The sequence below is a fragment of the Halichoerus grypus genome, chromosome 14, assembly GCF_964656455.1.
Source record: "Halichoerus grypus chromosome 14, mHalGry1.hap1.1, whole genome shotgun sequence".
NCBI lineage: Eukaryota > Metazoa > Chordata > Mammalia > Carnivora > Phocidae > Halichoerus > Halichoerus grypus.
This window is the reverse complement of record NC_135725.1, coordinates 924515-942541: the sequence shown is the minus strand read 5'-3', so window position 1 is coordinate 942541 and position 18027 is coordinate 924515.

Below are 18027 nucleotides of genomic sequence, written 5' to 3'. Positions count from 1 at the left end.
GCTGCAAATGGGTCAGGTGGAAGGGAGCCCGGACCTGCAAACCTGGGAGCGGGGCTGATGCAGAGAAGACCCCACACTCCAGCACCCCAGCCCTGGGCCAGCTGCTGGTCGTCGGTCTCTGAAGGCCAGCACCCTAACAAGATGGCATGTGTCGACCCACATGCTCTTCTGACCATACACTTTGCCAATTGAATTAGATTTTCCTCTGGTTGGTATTGGAGCGGTCTTCATTTCCTGACCATCTGCTGTTTGGGTGGCAGGAAAGTCCTCTGAGTGCCAGAGGAGAAGCATCCAGAGCTGCAAATGTTCCCTGGATGCCCCAGGAGCAGACGGACCGGTGGCAGCGTTCCCAGGGAGGCCCCAGCAACCACGCCGTGAGCAGGGGCGCTCAGGGGCTGCCAGCCCGGGCCGAGTCCTCACCCAGAGCCCTTCACTGCAGACACTCGGAAAAGTAGGTGGGGGTCAGCAGAGAGTGAAGGAGCTGTGTGTGTGAGAGCGTGTGTGAGCACTCAATTCTGTGTGTGCACACGTGTGTGTGTAAGAGCACGTGCTGTGTGCATGCATGAGTGCAACTGTGTGTGAGCACACGCAGGTGTGTGAGCATGTGGCAGTGTGCATGAGAGAGGCCACAACAGTGTGGGGGAGGGAGTGAACAGCACTCACAGCCTGGGCCTCCGTGGACAGCACAGCGCAGGCCGGCCCCAGGCCCCGGACACGCCTGCCTGCTCGTCCTCTGAATCCTAGGAGCTGAGAGCTTTGGAGGTTCTGCCTCCGCCCTCCCGTGTGGCCTCCTGAGCCTCACCTCCCTGGCTCAGCACGAAGCCAGTGCCCGGTCACAAGCACCATCATCGACGCCCGCTGCCGTCATCCACAGATCGCACCGCACGCCCGTGATCACAACCGCATTCTTCACGGCAGCAGCCGGCCGGGCGAACGCACACGCAGCTCGTGTGCTCAGTAGCCACGGAACGTTCCTCAGCCCTCGAGAGGCAGGACACCCTGACACCTGCCACAGCATGGATGGGCCTTGAGGACACGAGGCTGAGTGCCCATCACAGAAGGACAAACACCATGTGAGGTCCCCGGAGTCATCAAATCACACAGAGTGGATGGCGGGTGCCAGGTGGGCAGTAGTGCTTAATGAGGACGCGGTCTCAGCCGGAGACGGAACATTCTGGAGACGGACAGGGAGGATGGCTGCACAACCGTGCGAACACACGTAACGCCGCCGGACTGGACACGTAACAATGGTTAAGATGTTTTTAAGAAAATAGGTAGGGGGCACCTGGTTGGCTCAGTCGGTTGAGTCTGACTCTTGATTTCAGCCCAGGTCACGATCTCAGGGTCGTGGGATCAAGCCCCTCGTCGGGCTCCACACTCAGCTCAGAGTCTGCTTGACATTCTCCCTCCCCTTTACCCCTCCCCCACTCTCTCTCTCTCTAAAATAAATAAGTGAATCTTAAAAAAAAAAGAACAGGTAGATATCTGCATATAGATTGGATTAGATACGGATGTAGATTAGCGGTAGATCATGTCACGTTGGTCACAGAGACACGACCTACGGCTAATCTATGTCCGTACGTCAGTCTGCATCCAGTCAGGGACATTTAGGGGGACATTAGTACCATGAGTGAGCAAGCGCTGATAGGGCGTAAGAAGTTGCAGGAGACCCCAGGGCGGAGGGAGGGCCAGCTTGGAAGGGACGGGTCTCCCTGGGGAAGGCGTGGACGCCAGGGAGGTCGGGTCTGCACGCGCCAGACTGGGCTGCGGCCACCACGGCGCAGGCGCTACGCCTGATGGCTGGACGCAGGGTGAGCCTAGAGCAGGGAAGCGGGTCAAGAGGCCACAGGAGGGCGGCACCAGGGGTCACAAGGGGCCCATGGCCGCGCGCTAGAAGTCCTCACCCCACACTGTGGACCCGCGGTGCCCTGCACTGGGAGAGCCTGAGACCACGCTGGCTGAAGGAGAAATGTCATCACAGGATAGGCAGTGGGGGTGTTCGGCGCTCAGAGACCGCAGGGAAGAGGGGCCTCCAGGACAGGGTGCCAAGAGACATAATCATAAAACCTTCTGCTTACCAAAGACACCATCAGGAAAACAATAGACAAGGCGCAGACTCGGAAAAATACCCACAGGACCCATGTCCCAAAAAGGACTTGTGAAAGTTAACGGAGGGGAGTGGGGCGGGGGGGGCCTCGCAACCACTGCCCACGCCAGGTACAGAAGGACCCTCAATGCCAGGAAAGGGGTGTAGCTCCTGGGAGGAACCCACCACCCCTGCAACCCAGCCAGCACGAAACCGCCACGGTTCAGAACTCCTGCTTTTCCCCAGCGACTGGCTTGCAAAAAATGTCCTCCTTCTCCAGAAAATAGCGCTCCTCTCGTTGATTTGTTGCACTAAACTACGTTATGGTTTTGTGGTAGCTTGCTTGTCCCAGATGGCAATTCTCTGCTATTCCCAAATGAGTCCATTTTTGCTGGTAAAATAACAGCAAGTTTTATTTTTCAGGTCAACACTACCTGGGGCCAGAGAAGCGGGATCCAGAGAAGACGCCAACCACCCGAGGCTGGCGAGCAGGCAGGTGGTGGCCACAGAACCCGCTGACCGCCCCGCTTCCCCGCAACCCTCGGGCTTGAGCGGCGTGTCTCCTGGATTTCCAGCTCTCTGCATTCTGAGCTCTCCAGGCTTAATCGGGATCTGTTTTAAGTCTTCTTTCTGAAAGTACTCGTTTGGTCTTTGGTCCCACTCCTTTTTGGAAACTAACTGTTCCTAACTGGAAATGTGCTGGCTTTGGTCAGATTTCTTTTGGAACAGACGGTTCCTGTTCAAAGTGTGCTGTTTAGGGATTTTTCTCTTTGCTCTAGAGAAAAACCTCTAAGAAACGGGATCCAAGTTGTCAAAATGCTTTGAGGGTGCCCCCCTCCCCTGGCCCTGAGATCCCGGCCGGCCCTATGCGTGAACACTGCAGGCCCTCCACATGCGCATTTCTAGCTAAATGGACCAACTAAACCACAGGATTTTCTTTTATTTTAAAGAATTTATTTATTTATTTTTAAGATTTTGTTTATTTGACAGAGAGATAGCAAGAGCAGGAACACAAGCAGGGGGAGTGGGAGAGGGAGAAGCAGGCTTCCCGCTGAGCAGGGAGCCCGATGCGGGGCTCGATCCGAGGACCCTGGGATCATGACCTGAGCCGAAGGCAGACGCTCAACGACTGAGCCACCCAGGCGCCCCTTATTTATTTATTTGACAGAGAGAGAGAGCGCGCGCGCAAGCAGGGGAGTGGCAGAGGGAGAAGCAGACTTCACTGAGCAGGGAGCCTGACGAGGGGCTCAATCCCAGGACCCTGGGACCATGGCCTGAGCTGAAGGCAGACACTTCACCAACAGAGCCACCCAGGTGCCCTAAACCACAAGATCTTAGAACTTCAATGGCCATTACGGGAACACGCATCTCCCCAAACTTTTCCCAAAGCCGAATCGGACAACCAAGGCTCTAAAGTTCCTGAAACGGTGCGGGTGCTGCTGAGCAGTATTTTCCAGCTTCCAAAAGTGGCCGGGAATCTAAAGCTCCCTCTCTGCAAAATACAGTCTGTAGACGAAGGGACGCCTGGGTGGCTCAGTCAGTTAAGCGTCTGACTCTTCATTTTGGCTCAGGTCATGACCTCGGGGTCGTGGGATCAAGTCCCGAGTCAGGCTCTGCGCTCAGCGGGGAGTCTGCTTGAGATTTTCTCTCTCTCCCACTCTGTCCCTCCGCTTGCAGGCTCTCTTCTCTCTCTCTCAAATAAATAAATAAATCCTTAAAAAAAAAAAAAGCAACAACAACTTGTACACTGAGGCGGACAAACAATCCAAAGAAGTCAAAATGGCTTCTGAGGCCCCTCCCCCACCCCTCTTTTCGGTTCCCACCCGTGGAGGCCACTGTGGGCCCCGGAGCCCCCTGCGTGCTGTCCCCACCTCCCCTACACCCTCAGCTTCCCCATTCTGACTCTCAACCAACGTCACTGTTCCTCTGAGCCTCTCCCCACCCCCGCTAAACTCAAGTCTTCTGAGGATCCAAATGAACCCCAACTTTCTGATGCTCCCTGGACTTAGGCCAAATTGAGAGCCACAAAGAGTTTCCTAAAGTGACGAAGGACCCCCGCTGGTCTGCTGAAGAATTAAAATAGTTATGCAAACTTACCAACCTGGTTTCTCAGATTTATATCAATTAGGCCACATGTTATTGGTGAGGACCGGGCAGAACACGAGATGAAACTAACTAACCTGAAAGAAATTTAGAGAAACAGACCCCTACCTGGGGCCAGACGCAAGATCGCTTGCTGGAGATCTCCACCCAGCAATTACAGGAGCTCCTCCCAAGCCTGCTGATTGGAACAGGATTCAGGTTTGCCCACAAATCCTGATGCACCTGCTCGTCACGGCCACGATAGACTCCAGGTGGTCTTTCTATACGCTAATATCGTCACACTGAAGCCTGCCTTGTCACGTAAGAACATGAGTATTTTAAAATGTTATATAATATTCTATAGTATCACTTTAATGGGTGAAAAGTATTTTATTGTATGAATTAACTACAATTTTTTTAGCTAATATTCCGTTCCCACCTTGGACTTCCGAGTTGCTTCTACTTTAATACCATTGTAAGCAATATTACCTGAAGTATTCTGATGTGTAATTTCAAATCTAATTCTTAGATATTAATTTCAATTTACGTAACCACAAGCAACACATAAGTGCACATTTCCATACATCCTTACAAGCAATAGGTATTTTTTTAAATGTGTTTATTTGGGGGGTAAAATTTGTAAAATTATGATAAATTATAGTCAACATTAATGAACACTTTGTGGTGAGTATATATTTATCTTATATCGTCTCACAAAAACTTTGTAAATTAGTTACTAATTTTAATCCCAATTTCACAAATTAGTAAATTGAGGCATAGAAAGTTAATACACATTTTCTAGGTCAACACGGCCAATAGAGTTGATTCCGTGATTAGAAGTATTTATTTATTACTGTAAAATATCTTTTATATTGTAAGTCTTTGGTATTTTTTTTCTTTCATGCATTATCTGTTCATTTCTTACTTCTGTATTTTCTTTTTTGTTGTTTTTTCTTCTTCTATATTTTCATTGGAATATTTGGCTTTACATTATTGACTTAAAATAACTCTTAATATCTAAAAATATTGACAATTTAACTGTCATATAGTTCCACGTTTTTCCCCCAGTTTATTTGCTGTTTTTCTGTTTTGCTTATGACAGATGGTAGTTTGAAAGACTATTAGTCAAAATCTTTCAATCTTCTGTTGCTTGTTTGTTTTATTGAAATAGAGTTGACACACAACTTTACCCTAGTTTCGGGTGTACAACAGTGATCCAACAAGTCAATTTGTTAGGTTATGCTCACTGATTCCAAATGGTATTTAAAGAAAGTTCTGGTCTTCCTTTAGATGTTGAATCCAACCAGGCAGCACTTAACTCTATGTTTTTTAAGGGGCCAAACTGGGACCTTTCTCTTTTAGTTAATAGGACCAGCATGGAATGTGAAACTACGAATGCCCCAGATTTAGTCAATTTGGCAAGCTAGCTTGCTCGAATCCTGGATGAGTCACCTAAAACAAAGGCCACTAAAATTCTCAATTTTCAGCTCTGGCAAATGGAGGCCCCCAAAACCAAAAACCTCATGGTTTTTACTGTTATTGCAAAGGGCCAGGACATTGGGGGGAAAACTGTTACCCATGTAAGTGCTCCAGGCACCTCCGACCCTCTGACCAAGCCCGTCCAGTGTCCTCCTAATTCCCAGTGCTGGGGCCCCAAGGAACTCGTGGCTTTCCCCAGTCCTCCCTCTTATTCCACTGGAGAAACCACCCTCCAGACTGGGAGTGAATCTCTGTCTGTATTGACTCTCAGTGCTCAGCCCACCACCACGAGGCAGCCCGTGCCTCGGAGCACAAAAACAGCTCCCAGAGTGGGGTCTCTAATCAACCCAAACAGGTGCCTGTCCCTGAGCCCTGTCCCTCTGTCCAGGCCCTTTGGGAGATACATGCCCTTTTCTCTTTAGTTCCTCTGCCCCTAATCACTTATTGGGCTGAGACCTCTTAGAAAAATTTCACGCTGGAATTTCTTCCTCCCCAAAGGGGGAAATCATTCTAGAATTTGACAGGAGCCATCAAAGTATCCAAAGAAGTAAATCAAATGGCCCTTCAACATGTTTTCTTTGCTCCATCTCTAAGCTAACTGGAGCTGATTCCAAAGACACTAATCATTATTCCCGATTAGATCAGCTGCCACCCTCCTTATGGGCAAAATCTCCACGGATATTGGCAGAATCCACAATGCCTACCTTGCTTATCCCACCTGTTCAAAGCATAGTCCGGGGAAAACTGCACGGCTCCCAGACTCTGGACTGCCCGCAGGGCCACTCCAGTTTGGCAAATGGATCTCCTGCAGCTTCCCTATCTCGGGGATAGAAACACATTTTAGTCGTGGTCTGTATGTTTGTCATTGGACCGAAGCTTTCCCTTGTAGACAGGCCACTGCTTCTTCTGTGGCTAAAATTCTGTGAGAAAGAGAATCCCTACCTGGGGACCCCTCTCCAACTTCACAGCGATTGGGGAACCTGTTTCACCGGTCAGGTGCTTCGACAAATCTGCACTGTTGGGCGGGTGTTAACAACACTTGCACGGTGCACACCATCCTCAGTCCTCAGAGTTAGTCACGCTCGCCGACGGCATCACGACGTCTCAATTGGCAACATCTGTGGAGACCGTCCGCACACCTTGGCCGAAAGCACTGCTGTGGATCCTTCTAAATCTCAGATCCACTCTCTTTGGAACTCCTCAACTCTCACCCCCCCCCCCCCAGAGAGTCCCAGGACATCTGGCCCGTGTGGCCCCTGCCTCCTCTGACCCACAGCTGAAAAAGGGAGATCCAGTTCGGTGGTCTCAAGGCCTAGCTGCTTCTATTAAAAATAACCATGGTTTGGCGGAGCGATCTTTCCACAGTGCGCTCCCAGGGGGACAATGACCTGCATCACCCCTTGCAACCTGGAGATTTCGTCTGTCAGAAAAGGTGCCTCCAGAAAGACTCTCTTCACTCTCGCTGGAAAGCGCCGCCGAACTCCAGGGAATACGCTCTCAGATTCACGTAAGACATGCAAAGAAAGCACCAAACCCTGACTGGCCCTGCACGCCATCTGGTGACCCCAAAGTACAGATTTCCCAGAACTGAAGCAGACTGACATCTGACCACACAGCTTTCCCGCGATGTCTGGACCAGGCCAGTACACCTTCTTCTCACTGTTTTCTTCTCTCTTTTGTAGGAAGACAAGACTGCTTTATCCAAATCCTTGTGAAAGGGGGAAACTTCTTTTGAGTGTGTCTTTTAGAAACAGCCTCATTATTATCCCGGGACAGGTTCATTTTCACTTGCATTCTTCAAAGGGTTAGAAATTTCAGAATTCACAAAGCCTTCTTTCTTCTGAACTATTAACTGACTTTGGATTCTTATCCAAATTCATGGTCTCTGAGTTGGCAGGCTTACAGGCTGTTTATCCATAGCAGATTTGGTTCCAAACAGTTCTTTTGAGATAACAACACTATTTTACAACGTCTCCGAAGTTGTGCTGTTTTTGCAAAAAGTTCATCAGCTGTTGTTTCATATTTATATCTACACAGATTCTTCCCAAACGTACTTGGTTAGTTCTCCCAGCGTGCTCTTGCAGTCCACTAGTCAGCTTTCGTGGCTGCTTCAGGCAGAAACTTCCAGAAGGTATACAGGACTCCAGCTTTGCCCTTGTAAGGAGAACCTTTCCCCTCTAAGTTGGAATAAATGCCAATTAATATTTCAGTTGGCTCCTTTCAGACCTAGATTCCTGGTTTAGAACCATCACACAATTTGGAATTGTCATGTAACTTCTTTTGTTTTGTATAATTATCTTGAGTTTTGTATTTCATTGCCCGTCAAACCTGTGTAAAAATGATGTACAATAAGGGGATGATCTCCAGGGCTTGCGATCTTGACAAATGTGGACAATGGAAGGGAAGTGCCTGAGAGTTTCTCCCTCCTGACCTTCCTCGTTACTCCAATGGGCCTCCAATCTGTACAATTTCCCTCCCACGTGGGACATGACACCCAGGAAAGGTCCTTCCTGGAGCCAAGAGACAAAGGCCACTGAATTCGGAAAACCTCACCCTTGATCAGTGATGCTTTCAGAAAAAAAAAAAAATCTTGATCAAAAGGGGGAAATGTGGGGGCGCCTGGGTGGCTCAGTCATTAAGCGTCTGCCTTCGGCTCAGGTCATGGTCCCAGGGTCCTGGGATCGAGCCCCGCATCCGGCTCCCTGCTCTGCGGGGAGCCTGCTTCTCCCTCTCCTGCTCCCCCTGCTTGTGTTCCCTCTCTGTCAAATAAATAAATACAATCTTAAAAAAAACAAAAAAACAAAAGGGGGAAATGTGAAAATTAGTAAAAGGAAACCTCAGTGAAGCAGAGCCCAGCGGCCAGCAGGGGGAGCTCTCACAGCGCACGGCCCTGTGTCCCGCGTGTCCCCTCTCCGCGGGGGAACCCTCAACTGCAGGCCCCAACAGGGGGACATGTGCTCTGCGTCTCCCACAGAAAACCCACCAGCCCTGCAGCTCAGCCCGTGAGGAACCGCCTCACCCTGAACTCCCGCTTCTCTCCAACGGACTTTGGTTCAAAACCACCCTCCCAACATCCTCCTTACTCACCATCAAATAATGTTCCTCGGCTTTGTGTGTTGCGCTAGCCGGTGGTTTTGCCACAGCTTGCTGGTCCCAGATTGCCATTCTCCGCCATTCCTGAATAAATCCATTCTTTGTCTGGCAAAAGAACTTTTATTTAAGGTCAACAGGTAGATATGTATAATATTAAAGAACGCCTTAAAAAATCCAGGCTTTTTTAAAAAGATGAATAACCCAAATTTTAAAATGAGCCAAAGACCTCTCTCTCTAATAAATAGATAGATAGATGGATGGATGATAGATAGATGGATAAAATGAGCCAAAGACTTGAATAGACTTCACCAGAAAAGACCCACGAGTGGCTCATGAGCACGTCCAAGTACCCTCAATGTCACCGATCGTGTGGGAAGTGCTCGCTAAACCTCAGGGAGAGGCTCTGTAAACCCACTGGAGGGGCAGAAAATCTGACAGAAACCCCAGTGTGGGGGTGGGGAGCAACCGGGACTCGGGCTTCGCTGGAAGAACGCAGGCGGCCCCGGCCACAGCGGTCTGGGAGTTTCTGACACACTGAACACGCACCAGAAATTCCACTCTGTTTGCCCAGGAGAAGTGAGAAACCTATGTTTACACGAGTCCTCGCACGCGAGAGTGAAGAGCAGCTTCATTCAGAAGGGCCCCAAACGGGCACCGGATCCGTAAGAGACATTCGTTTCCTGTGATTGTGGAACAGGCACGATGAGTCTGAACCACGGCGACCTCTGCAGCGGGGGGAGAGGCCTTGCCTGACAGACCTTTCCGGGGGACGACACCATTCCAAGTGTTGACATTCCTGATGGTCCGTGTATATGATCCTCAAGATGGGTGTTAGTCCCACAATTCAGTGCTGACGTCTGAGGCCCCCAGGGCCACAGCCCAGGCCTGGGACGGGCCTGCCGTGGTCTCACCACCACCTGAGGGGAAAAGCTGGAGAAGGTGAGAAGGTTTTTGTCTGGGGAGGGCCAGCAGCCCGTCGGATGAGCGGGTCGGGGATGGTGCCGTGGGACCGCGGGCCACTCAGCTGCCCGGCAGAAGGCCAGGGCTCCTGCCGCTCCCCTCCTTCTCAGCCAAGAAACTCCAGCGAGTCGAGGGGCAGGAGCAGAGCCTAGGCGCGTGGGCACGCCTGGCCGTGGTCAACCTCAAACGTCGAACTGCCAGTTACTTCCCCACCTACAGATGGGTTTATTGGGGAAGAAGAGAGACTTACAGCCCAGGACAGTAAGCGGTGGTGAGACTGTAGGCCAATCTGGGGAACAAGGGAGAGGTACGCTTTTTTAAGGAGAAAAGAGATCGGTTGGGAAGGTGGTTATGAACTGAAAGTCCATCGGAGGAAACCGGGCGTTCCAAGTGTGGTGGCTTCTCATTGGCCGAGCTGTCGGTGGGCGAGGTCAAGTCCGTCTCTTCCTGTTGGGTCTGCAACTGACCACGAGCTAGGGCTGGGAGCTCCCCCGCCAAACCTCCCCACTCCATTTCAGTGGGGTTACTGTTACTAATTTTTACCCTGTAAAGGAGATAGAGAGATGGGCTTTATTTGGGGTAATCCAGATAAGATTGAGGGGTCCGTTCCTAAAAATCAAGAGGAAAAGAATGGGTATGCAGTGGTAGCGCCTGCCCCGGGGACAACATGTTCAGCCCAGTGATCGGTCACAATTGGGTCAACTCTGTTCCCTATTTCCGCGCTTCTTTTGCAGCAAAGAGTGGCCCTGGGACCTAAAGGGCAGTCTGCGGGGGACATTCGGGGCTTTTGCTTTTAGGAGAAATGGGAGCAGATACGGCCAGTGGCTCCTCCCTGTTTCTCCGTGGCCTACACACAGACACAATGCCTGGACCTGTGGCAGCCGTGTTGTGACCATGAGGCAGCGACCCTGCGGCGAAGGCGCAAGCATCCCAAGCTACTGCCCAGACAACACTGAGCCTCTGGGCGAGGCCTTGGCTGCCCAGGTCTGATCTAGCGATGGGAGGGGAGAAATCGTACTTCTGTTAGGTGACGCTCCGTCATTCCTAACAGGTGGACGCTTTTAGCTTATAAACCTGTCCTGACAGCTGCCCGCAAGGACCAGTTCTGAGGCTTTGGTGAGAGCCGTGAGTTCCCTGGCCGCCACCGGGCTGCAGACCAGAGGGGAGGACACAGTTGCTGCCACAACCCGTGATGACGTCCTGCCCACTTCCCTGACGCCCAGCTCCGGGGTGAGGGCCATGCACCTTCCCGCCCGGACGCCTCCGTGACCACGGGCTCGCGCGGCCCCCGGAGCCCATCTCCCACGGGTCAGGGGCCTCCCTCCACTCGCGGCTGGGCCGGGCCAGGACCCCGGCATGGGGGGAAGGAGGAAAAGGGTCATCCGCAGCCATTCTAATCAGAACATGTGTTTTAAGCAATTTCTGGAAAACGTGAATGGCAGAAAAATTAATGCTGGAATTTTTACTGAAGTCCTAAGTGCATGTCGTTTAGACACCAGGGCAAGGGCAGGCTGACCTCGCGGTTCTTGCTTCCTGCTCCTCACCCCGGGGCAGCGCGAGGACCCCGACCTGACCCCCGTGGGGCCGGGTCTCGGAAACCTGTCGCAGGACCACCCACAGGAGTCCCCGTGTCCCTCGGGTCAGAACCCCATTACACGCGCACCCCAAGCCCGTCACTGCACGCCCACTCTCTGGAGGAGCTCAGGGCCACCACGCACCTGGGCTACATCGGAAGCAGGTGGGCAGCGGCTTCAAAGGGCAGCCACCCCGCACAGGTGAGTGAGGGGGCACCGGGGGCGTCTCAGCGCCCCCGACTCCCTGACGTCCCTCCCTCTCCCTCCCACTCTGTCTCTCTCCCTGTGTGTCTCTCAGTGTCTCCATCTCTGTCTGTCTCCGTGTCTCCCTCCCTCCCCTGCTCCCCCTTGTTCCCATCTTTCTCTGTGAAGCTTTACCAGACCTCTCCTCTTCCTCGGTGTCCATCTGTGACAGCCAACGCGGCCGTGGGGTGAGGCAGCGATCATGTGTCCCCTCGCTACTGGCTCCAGGTTAGAAGGACACCTGGCTGGCCACTGACCCCTAGCGCATCATGGGTACTGTGGCATCATGGGGATGTGGGCATCATGGAGACATGGACATCATGAGGATGTGGACATCATGAGGGCTGTAGCGACACGGAGCCAGACGGACCATCCATCATCCATATGAATGAGGTGGACCTCGGCCCGGTGCCCACAGGTCTGCTTCGTGCTGCTCCCAGGGAGCAGGCCGCAGCTTCCGGCTCCCGCCGCGGCTGGTCCTCGTCGTTCTCGGGCTGCCTGGGCCTGTTCTGCTTTCCCACAGGCCCTGAGCCAAGGCCGAGCCCCTCGGGGGATGTCGGGCACACCACGGCCTGGCCACTGTCGGGCAGCTCCCACTGCTGACGCCCGCGGCCCTCCCCGGCCCTCACTCCCGCCTGGGGCAGGTCAGCCACCGTGTCGCCTCCCCCGTGGGAGGCACCAGCCGCGGCCCCTGACCCCAGCACAGCGACTCGGGCCACCCCCTCCCCACAAGCCTCTCTGAAGTCTGAGCTTTGCCGGTGGCCCTGATCACCGCCTATGCCCCCGTCCCCACGAGCATGGCCTGCACCCGTGTGGAGCTGGGGACCCCCACCCTGGCAGGGGCCACCCCTCACAGCCACCACGTTAGAGCACTTTGGGGGCCTCTGGGCTTTCAAGCGGTCCCCTCCACCCACTGGCTCTACCACCCTGTGGGCCTCCGTTTTCTCGTCTATAAAATGGGATAATAGTATCTATAGCTGGGCTTGTTGGGAGGGCCACGTGAGGGCCAGCCCCTCCTACTCCAGGACACCCTTCACCAGGGTCACAGGTCAGTGCTCCTCAGCACCCAGGCTCGGAGAGGTGGTTCCAACATGGGATCTCCCCCGCAAGGTTCAGAGAAGTGAGACCATGCCCTGAGGCCATGTGGCCAGAGGGCCGAGGCCAGCCTTGAGGTGAGCTGGTCCATCAGGCTCCCAGCGTCCACCCCTCGCCCCTACCCTGATGACTAACTTGTGACCAGACCTCACTCCTCCCGCCACCACAGCCAGGACAGGGCCTTCCCTGAGGGGTGCACAACAGACAGTGCATTCAGAGGGCTGTGGGCTGGGAGAGAGGCCACCATCAGAGGGTTCCTACTATTAACAGGAGGCCGGGCATCACAGGGGCCCGAGGCATCATGGGGGGCCATGGGCATCCTGGGTGACTGTGAGCATCGTGAGGGGTGTCTGTGGGCATCATGGGGATGTTGGCATTATGGGGATATGAGCATCCTGGGGGTGCTGTGCGGATCATGGGGGGACATGGGCATCATGACAGGGGTCTGTGGGCATCATGGGTACTGTGGCATCATGGGGATGTGGGCATCATGGAGACATGGACATCATGAGGATGTGGACATCATGAGGGCTGTAGGCATCATGGGGGCCTGTGGTCATCATGGGGGTCTGTGGGCATCATGGGGCATCTGTGGACATCATGGGGCATCTCTGGGCATCCTGGGGGCTGTGGGCATCCTGGGGGAACATGGGCATCAGGGACCAGTGAGGGGGGAGATGTCCGCAGCCTTAGGTGGAGGTCTCATTTTGGGCTGAGTGGGCAGCACCCAGGAGCCCAGGGAGGCAGGACCAGGACCCTGGTGTTCTCTGAAGCGTCCCCACTCCTGCCTGGCCTGCGCCCCCACCTGCATCCATGCCCGGGGAAGCTTTGGGAGTGCTGGGAAGATGTCACTGGGCAGGAGACAGTGAAGCCAATAGACATGCCTTCGATTAGGGCTCAAAACCACCAGCATCACCGCGTACGTCTCTTATTCTGCCTTTTCGTCTGGTTATGAGGTGCTGTGGGAAGTACACACACAGAACCGTAGGTGACAGATGGAGGAGGCGGCCAGCGGGCTTGCCAAGGGGCCAGGTGCCCATTGGAGAAAGCGTGCAAGTCAGCAGAGGTAGAAAGAAGACCCCATCCCGCCACCCTGATGAAACCTCGCTGAGCATGTCAGCGTTTCGGATGTCACCGCTCACGTCCCCACAGCGGTATTACCTGCATCTGAAGTTCCTTGTGATTGCCTGTGGCAGACGGGGCTGAGTTTATACCAATACGTTCCCGGCCACGAAGGTCCGGGTGTGATCACACGACTAACTCCACCACTGGAAGGGAGAAGTGACCTGGCATCAGGCCAGAGAGCACTGGGTCCCTGGGTGACCAGCAGGGAGCCCCCACCCACATCCAACGCTCATGAGTGAGAAACAGATCCTACCGGGTCCGCTCCAAGATGCTGACACCACAGAGCAGCTCGGCCTCAGGACCAAAGTACAGTTTTACTTACCTATTGCTGTCAAACAAAGGGCCCTAAAGCTTAGTGGCTTAAAAACCAGTAATCATTCAGTGTCTCTAATAGTTTCTGTGGTCAAGAATCAGGAGCGAGTCTGCAGCGTGGCTCTGGCTCGGGGTCTCTCGGCTGTGGTCTCACCCGAAGGCTTGACGGGGCCGGGGACCCACTTCCAGGAGATTCCCTCCCTCGCGGGCAGCTGCTGCCGGCTGATGGCTGGGGGCCTCCGCTCCTGCCCACACCAGGCTCTCCGCATCGCGGCCTGCGTGTCCTCAGCACGTGGGGGTGGCTCCCCCAGAGCAGGTGGCCCAGGAGGGAGGGGCAGAGCCACGGGCACCTTACATCCCGGAGGGCACCCAGCTCACTCCGCCACAGGTCACCAGTCACACAGGCCGCCTGGCTCGCTGGGGGAAGAGACTGCAGAAGGGCGTGACCCAGGATGTGAGGATGGTGGGGCCATCTTGGGGGTGGGCAGCCCCTCCAGGAGGCCTCTAGCCTCTTGCTTTTCCTAGCGCTCAGCGCCCCATCCCTCCTTTGTTTTGTATCAGGGGACCTCTGTTGGGGCAGGGCCCCAGCTTCCCTGTAATAATCTAGGGAATGGGCGCTCTGCGCCGTCAGTAGGTAACGTGTGCTTCCAGAAGGGCGCAGCCACTGCACGGCTCTGCCAGCCGGACTCAGAGGTGCCAGCCTGCAGCAGACAGTTCGGCCCTCAGGAGTGAGCCCTGGTTTCATCCTGGGGGGGCAGTTTGCCCAGCCCACCCTGAGCAAGGGGGAGCTGGTGAAATGGAAGCAGAATGTATAGATTCGTCTGTAAAGCTCCTTAAGGGGAGACAGACAACTGGAAACCAGCCCCCTTTTGCCCCCTACACCTGCTTCTTGCACTGATGGTGGGATCTCCAGCAGCCATCTTGGGCCGTGAGGCTACTTTGAGGATGGAAACTCGACATTACACAAGGCAGAGAAGAAAAATCCCCAATAACACTGTGGAGGAGTCATCCTGGCCTTAGATTTCCTAATTCTAGGCTTGTTTCATGTGAGAGAAAAATCCTGTATTAGTTAAATCTTTGAACTTTCTGTTAGTAGCAACTGAGCTACTTAGCCTCTTCAGAACATTACTAGCATTGGTTTTAGCACATTAAAGTTTTTAAAATTCTTTATAGGTATCAGGTGGGACCTAATTGTTGCTTACTGGTGCATTTTTGGAGAGACATTATAGGCAGAAGGAGCAGCACAAGCAAAGCCTGTGGAGGGGGATGGGGAGGGAAGCCATTTTCAGGGACACCGAAGTCTCTTCCTGGAGTGAGGCCACCTGCTATCATATTACCGAGAGCACGTCAGCGAGAGCATCAGGTGAGCTCTAAGTTCTCCGCGTTCACGCCACAGGGGATCACTGAGGCAGAGCGCCCTGACCGAACCACTTCCCCCTTTCCATTCTCTCCCCCCTCCCCCTCCCCCTTCCCTCCCTCTCCTCCTCCTCCCCTCTTACATGTCCCTCCCTCCCCGCTCTTTCTCCCTCTCCCCTCTCCCTCTTCCCCTCCTTCCTTCCCCCTCCCTCCCCCCACCCTCTCCCCTCTCCCTCTTCCCCTCCTTCCTTCCCCCTCCCTCCCCCACCCTCTTCCCCTCCTTCCTTCCCCCTCCCCCCCTCTCTCCTCCCCCCTCCTCTCTCCCTCTCTAACAGTTTTAGCGGAGAGGGATCAAAGGGTCCCTTGCCCAGGACACAGAGAGGAACTCACCATGAATATGGATCGGGTCACACAGCTCAGAGGAGCTGGGAAACTGACAGCCTCCAAAGCAGAGAGCCCAGCCCTGCTGGCGCTCCGTGAAAGGCTATTTCTGTCCTCCCTGCGTTCAGGCGGAGACACCGCATCTAGTCCGATAAATGCCCCTTTGTGCTGGATGGGTTTCCATCGACTTGTGAGATGCCCTCAAGGAGAGCCGGCTGCATGCTCTCCTGGGCTCTGCCCAGCAACGGGCCTGCCAGGGCCGGGCCTGCTGCCAGCCTGGACGCCACCAGAGCCAGGGACGGAACACGTGGCACTTTGGGGAGCCTACCCAGAGACTGCAGCCTCTCTGCAGCATGCACAGCATCCATGGGCTGGCCAGGCAGTCAGCCCCACGGATAGGCTAGCAGGTCACACGCACGTCCAGGTTCTCGGACCTGCCTTGACTACGTGACGGGGGCCCAGCCGTCGCGTGGCTCAGCCCCTGAGCAGTGCTGGGCCCAGGAGGAGTCCTTGGGGTGGGCCAGCCGCCCCCAGAGCCGGCCACCAGGGCATGCCTGCCCCCTACCTGCTTCCTGGGCAGGCTGCTCTGCACCCCTCCTCGGGAAGGAGCCGCTGTGGAATCAAAATGGAATTTCTCAGCTCTGCAGCCCTTCTGATCAGCCTTGGCAGACGGCAAGGGAAGAAGCAGAGGCTCGCCGGCCAGGCGGGTCCAAGGAAGCCTGGAAGAAGAGCTATGAGCCCAACATGTTCAGACCGAGAAACACAGACCAGGGGTTCCAAAGGTGGGCAGAGAGAAAAGGGCAACCTGCTCCCGCCTGGCCCCCTGTTCTGCGGTTGTTCTTAGAAAAAGGTCCTCCAGGACCCCTGCTTGTCAATGACACATCTTTTACCAGGAGGCAGGCAGCCTTGCCATCTGTTGGACCGAGTTTGCTCATCAACCAGGAGATGTGAGCGGTGACAGGTTGGTCCTCGGGAACCCAGCTGCATGGAAACCATGCCGGCCGGTCCTGGGACCAGGACAGACCCTCCGTGGGCCTCCTTCCCTCCCAAACTGATGCAGACTCATTCCTAACACGCCACACTGACAAGCCTTGACTTTCCCGCACGGAGGGACACGTGCCCCGTGCTAAGTGATGATGAGTGACAGCATCTGTGTGAAGCCAAGGCAGGTGCTCGGAAGTGAGGCCCTCCCTTTCGGTGCCCCTCGGTCAGATCCATGACTTGACTTAAATCCCCACCTTGGGGCTCAAACTGGGGTGCACAGACCAGCTGCACAGCCTCCCCGGGACTTGGGGGTGGGCCAGAGAGCCGGGTCCCTCAGTGGTTGTGATGCCAACAGAACCAGAAACAGCACAAGGATATCCCTCTGCATGGGGGCCACGTGGTGCTGGGCAGGCTTGCGAGCCTCGGGGCAGGGACAGGGGTGGGGCAGGAGGGATCCATGCCTCCTGGGTCCAAAGCCCCTCCCCACCACAGCTCCTGGGGTATTTGCAGAGGTCTCCCCGAGGAGAGCAAAGCTGTGGTCAGCATTGGGTCTGAGGTGGGACAGAGAAAAGGCCCTGACCACGGCCTCGAAGTAGCTCCCAGCACCCATCTGGGGGTGCTGGGGTGGGCTCAGGAGTCCTGGGTTCAAGTCTCCCCACTGGGAGCCTCAGTTTCCCCATGGGAGAATGGGTGTTGCACACCAAGGCCCCAGCCCAGGTCCCTGAGCAACTCCTGCTAGTTCCACCCTTGGCCTCCTGGTGGTGGTGTCTCCACTTGGTCATAATCTATGGGATTCTGGTCATAAGCCATGGACCCCAGTGGCAGGAAGCATCCCGGAAGCTGCCCTGAGCCTCAGTGAGCCTCAGTGTGTGTCCTGTCAGTGCCCTGACCGAACCACTTCCCCCTTTCGGGGGTTCGGTCATGGAAACTCGACATTATACAAGGCAGAGAAGAAAAATCCCCAATAACACTGTGGAGGAGTCATCCTGGCCTTAGATTTCCTAATTCTAGGCTTGTTTCATGTGAGAGAAAAATCCTGTATTAGTTAAATCTAAATCTAAAGTGTGTGTGTGCGGTGGGGGGTGGGGGGTGTCCCCGGGAGGGGCAGGGAGAGACCAGGGCGTATCCGGAGTCTTCCTGGAGGAGGTGACCCCCAGACTTGGAGAATGAGAAGTCTCTGGCCCTAGGCAGGGCAGGCAGGGAAGGGAGGCTGCGGGCTGGGTGTGCCTGGGCCCCACAGGTCCCTCGGCAACTGTT